Here is a 5,325-nt window from a genome sequence, read left to right on the forward strand (position 1 = left end):
CGAACCCGCGTCCCCTGCATCGGCAGGCGGACCCCCAACCACTGCGTCACCAGGGAAGTCTGAAAGCGGGGAATTTTTATTTCCTCGCCTTTTCCAGTCTAGAGACTGGAAAAGGTGAGGAAACGGATTGTTTCCTAGAGCCTCCAGAAGGAACCAGCCCCTTGCCTTTACCTTGGCAAAACTGATTTTGGACCTTTGGCCTCCAGAACTGTAAAAGAATAAATAGGAGTTGTGTTAAGCCCCTAAGTTTGTGGTAATTTGTTAGAACAGCCATAGGAAACTACTATGGGGCGTGAAGGCAGGAGGCAGGATGAGAGGTGGGGAAATGCAGTGCATGTTCCGGAAGAGGGTGGAGCTTAACTGGGGTAGAGCAGATGATGCGGGAGGGGAGGCGTAGAGGGAAGAGTTGGGGTGGCAAAAGCTGAGTCCAATCTGTGGCCAGCCTAGGACAGTAGCCTAAAGAGTATAAACTTGCTTGAAACATCACTGAAATGTCATGAGTGTGACCTGGGTGCCCGGCCCTCTGCTAAGCAATCAGCGCATCACCCCACTGTATTGTCCCGTCATCGCCTCCTTTTACCCATGAGGCAGTCGGGCTCTGAGACGTGTGGCTGCCGGACGCCACACAGCTGGCAAATGGCTGAGCCAGGGCTTGGGCTCACGGTGATGTGACTCACTGCTATTTCAGCTTCTGATGGCGCAGTGAGTTGGCTTAAGGAAGGGTGTTTTTTTTTTTTTTTCAGAAAAATAGCCGGGATGTATTAGAGATGAAGGAGCCAGCAGCATTTCTTAAGTGCAGCATTCTCGACGTGTTGGGCTGGACAGTCCTTGTGGTGGGAGCCGTCCTGGGCACTGTAGGACGTTTGGCAGCATATCCCTGGCCTCTACCTACTGGCTGCCAGGAGCTTCACCCACCCGAGCTGTAATTATCAAAGATGAGAGGGTTTCAAGGAAGCAAACCGAGAGGGTTGGGTAGGCCAGAGAGAACACGGCGGGGGGAGGAAGGTGGGGCTTCAGTGCAGGGCGGGGGGGCCACGTCAGTTGCCAAAGAGGCAAAGACAAAGTAGGAAGTTGGTGGTGAGCACACAGGGTGTCATGCAGGGACAGGACAGGAGTACGATCAGTGGAAGAGGAGCTAAAGCAGCAGTGGTCCCAGTGAAGATGCACCAGCTTGAAGCGCATGTTTGATGACAAAGGAGAAAGATGGAGTGAGAGGCTGTGTACGCTGAAGAAGGAGGTCGCGATTCAGGAGCTTGTGCACAAGGTGGTCTGGGAGGGAGAGAGAAGGGGAGACTCAGGGAGGGAAGAGCTGCACTTGGAAAGAGAACGTAGTGAGGGAAGATAGAGGGAAAGGAGAAAAGATGGGTGCGGAGAGAGACAGGAGGGGAGCTGAACAGGCTCGTGCCTGGGCCCTTGACCTCTGACGATGCCACTTGCTGAGAATTTCCAGCTTGGGAGAGTGAGAATAATAATATTATAATAATAGCTCTTCAGTATTAACCACTTGCTGTGTGCCAGGCACCATGCCAGGAGTTTAACACGTGATATTTTCTGATCATTACAAACAGCCCAGCAAGGAAATGTGTTTGCATTTACAGGTGAGACACAGACGCTCAGCAAGGTTAATCTATGGAGCTGGTAAGCAGTAGGGTCAGAATTCAGACCTAGGTCTGTCATTCTCTTTTCAGAGAGACTAGAGGCTGGTGAGTGAAGGGCTGGGCTGGCTGATGTGAAGGGTGCGTGAGGAGAGGGGTGCTGGGAGAATCCCGAGATGGCAGAGATGGGTGATGCTGACTTGGGCTGTAGGAAAGAGGGATTTTCTTCTTTGGGAGAAGAAGCGACTCTTGATTATATTTCTGGTTACAAAAGTTACACATGCCTATTACACAAATCCAAACAGGGCAGAAACCCATAAAGTGGAAAGTGTCCCCCCACTGTATCCTCAGTGGCCGGCACACAGTAGGCCTGCAATAAATAGTTGTTGAACGACTGAGTGAAAGTCAAGGCTCACACAGTCTCATCATGTTGGGATAATACTCTCAACACTTTTTTTTTTTTTTTTTTTTTTTTGGTGGTACGCGGGCCTCTCACTGCTGTGGCCTCTCCCGTCGCGGAGCACAGGCTCCGGACGCGCAGGCTCAAAGGCCATGGCCCACGGGCCCAGCCGCTCCGCGGCACGTGGGATCCTCCCAGACCGGGGCGCGAACCCGGTTTCCCTGCATCGGCAGGCGGACGCGCAACCACTGCGCCACCAGGGAAGCCCTCTCAACACTTTTATGTCTTTTCTTTCAGATTTCTCCTGTGGTCGGATATTGGCATTTGAAAAAAAAAGGGGGGGGCGGTGAGAACACTGTGCATATTGTATTACAACTTGCTTTTCTTTTTTTTTCCACATAAAAATACTGCGTATCTTGGATATCTGAGAAAGAGCGATTTTCTATGTATGCAGGGAAGCCTTTTATTTGCAACAAAGTCTTGCAGAAATAGACACAATCAACTGAGCTTGCAAAGAAAAATGTAAAAAGTCCTTTCTTTCCCTTATCAAAAGAAGCTGAGAAACCAGGCAGGAGGAGAGGGGAGCTAACTTTTAAGGTCCTCCTTAGATGTTTCCTATCTTCTAGTGGGACCACATAGTAATCCTTCACCAATCAGATTTTTTTATTTTTTAGGTCACAGCTTTTTTATTTTTTAATTGAGATATAGTCGATGTACAATATTGTATGTTTCAGGTGTACAACATAGTGATTCACAATTTTTAAAGGTTATATTCCATTTATAGTTATTATAAAATATTGGCTATATTCCCTGTGCTGTAAAATATATCGTTGTAGCTTATTTATTTTATACATAGTAGTTTGTACCTCTTTTTTTTTAATTGGAGTATAGTTGCTTTACGATGTTGTGTTAGTTTCTACTGTACAGCAAAGTGAATCAGCTGTATGTATTCATGTGTCCCCTCTTTTTTGAATTTCCTTCCCATTCAGGTCACAAAAATATGGAACGCTTCATGAATTTCCGTGTCATCCTTGCACAGGGGCCATGTTAATCTTCTCTGTATTGTTCCAATTTTAGTATATGTGCTCTGCTGAAGTGAGCACAGTAGTTTGTTCCTCTTATTTCCCTACCTATAACTTGTCCCTCCCCCTTTCCCACTCCCCGCTGGTAACCACTAGTTTGTTCTCTATATCTGTGAGTCTGTTTCTTTTTTGTTATATTCACTAGTTTGTTGTATTTTTTTAGATTCCGCATAAAAGTGATATCATACAGTATTTGTCTTTCTCTGTCTGACTTATTTCACAAAGCATAGTACCCTCCAAGTCCATCCACGTTGCTGCAAATGGCAAAATTTCATTCCTTTTTATGGCTGAGTAGTATTCCATTGCATAGAGATAGATGTAGATATAGCTATATCACATCTATTTTTTTTGGGGGGGGGTGCCCACGCCATGCAGCTTGTGGGATCTTAGTCCCCCAACCAAGGACTGAACCTGGGCCATAGCAGTGAAAGCGTCGACTCCTATCCACTGGACCGCCAGGGAAGTCCCTACTGCATCTTCTTTATCCACTCATCTGTTGATGGGCACTTAGGTTGCTTTCATATCTTGGCTATAGTAAATAATGCTGCTATGAACAATGGGGCGCATGCATCTTTTTGAATTAGTGCTTTTCATTTGGGGGGAATAAATACCCAGGAGTGGAAATGCTGGATCATATGGTAGTCCTATTTTTAGTGTTTTGAGAAACCTTCAAACTGTTTTCCATAGTGGTCACACCAATTTACATTCCCACCAACAGTGTACAAGGGTTCCCTTTCCTCCATATCCTCGCCAACACTTGTTACTTGTGTTCTTTGTGGTGACGGCCATTCTGACAGGTGTTAGGTGATATCTTAACCAATCAGGTCTTTAGTAGTGACCCCAATCTCCTGGGCTGCTCGTGACATGATACAACAATACTTACTCAACCTGGATTTCCCTGAGGGATTTATTCCAGGATTTTACAGACCTAGCTCGTTATGTGCGTTTTATCCCTTAGGACAATATTTTAAAAGGCAGGTAGTATGGTGGTTCAGAGCAGGGGCTTTGAGGTCAGAGGGACCCGGATGGAGTCCCAGCTTTACCACTCGGCAGCTAGGAAATGCAGCCCATTGTCAAGAGCCGAGGAAGAAGGCCTGGGAAGAGAACTGAGTGCTCACGGCTAAGAAAATCTGACTCGCTGTCAAATAGAGATGCGGCAGGGGTCACAGATAAAGGCACCTCGGCGTGAGTAAATCAAGCTGCCCTGCCTGTGCGCATACCCATCTGCCTGCCATCCACGTTTAGTTCACATTAAATCAACAAGTATTCAAGGCTGATGCGGACGGCATCTACCGTTTACTAAGGCTTATGTGTGACCCCATGATTTGGGTACCACATCGTTTAATCCTCACAACTACCTGGTGAGATCTGAACCCCATTTTATAACCAAGTAAACAGAGGCACACAGAAGTCGAGACTTGCTCACCCAATGAGTAAGCGCACACTTGAGAGTCAAACCTTAGCAGCTGGTCTCCAAAGCCTGAACTCAGAATTATTCGCTATAATGCAAATGGGTCTTTGCTGGGGCAAGGCCCGCAGTGTGCATCAGACGCCCTTCACTCCAGGGAATGAAACTTCCAGGTTTGTCTCTGTTCAAGTTAATGACAGAACCTGTCCTCTAGGAACTGGGCATGTACCTGGTACCCCTCTGGATCTTCGGAGGGCATGTGGGGTCACAGAAAAAACACAAGTGCTAGGATCACAACGGCCTCAGTTTGGAGTCCTGACCCTACCACGTACCAGCTGTGTGACTTGGAGCAAGTTTCTTAATGTTATTGATACTCAGTTTCCATACTTGCAAAATAAAGACAACAATAGTACCTGGCTCATTGGGTTGTTGGAAGATGAAAGTACACAGTACATGCAAAACAACGAACACAGTGACAAGTACCCAGGAGGAGTTAAACCAACCATGGTTCCTACCCTCCTCTTAGGAACTGTGAACACAGAAGGCTCTTAGGACTGTTTGTATACGGTGATGAATGACTGGGGGTCCCCTGCTGGCCTCAGTAATGGGAAGTACCTTGAATCACTTATCATGGTGGACTAACACATAAAAAGTCTTTGAGCCAGTTTCTTCATTTCTAAAATGAGGGTAGGGCTTCCCTGGTGGCGCAGTGGTTGAGAGTCCGCCTGCCGATGCAGGGGACGCGGGTTCGTGCCCCGGTCCGGGAGGATCCCACGTGCCGCGGAGCGGCTGGGCCCGTGAGCCATGGCCGCTGAGCCTGCGCGTCCGGAGCCTGTGCTC

The 5,325-nt window shown here is 47.5% G+C and overlaps 1 protein-coding gene and 1 non-coding gene across 2 annotated transcripts in view; both read right to left on the minus strand.

The window, feature by feature from the left end:
- The window catches only part of LOC102974867 (forkhead-associated domain-containing protein 1), a gene marked incomplete at its 5' end in the record, with an annotated part of 65,697 nt that overhangs the window by 49,430 nt on the left and 10,942 nt on the right, over positions 1-5,325 (minus strand). The window lies entirely within an intron of this gene.
- Positions 2,990-3,098, minus strand: LOC112065367 (U6 spliceosomal RNA). The gene has a single exon (XR_002891994.1). It is a non-coding gene; the product is annotated as a U6 spliceosomal RNA (small nuclear RNA).

This window comes from Physeter macrocephalus, unplaced genomic scaffold, assembly GCF_002837175.3.
Source record: "Physeter macrocephalus isolate SW-GA unplaced genomic scaffold, ASM283717v5 random_28, whole genome shotgun sequence".
NCBI lineage: Eukaryota > Metazoa > Chordata > Mammalia > Artiodactyla > Physeteridae > Physeter > Physeter macrocephalus.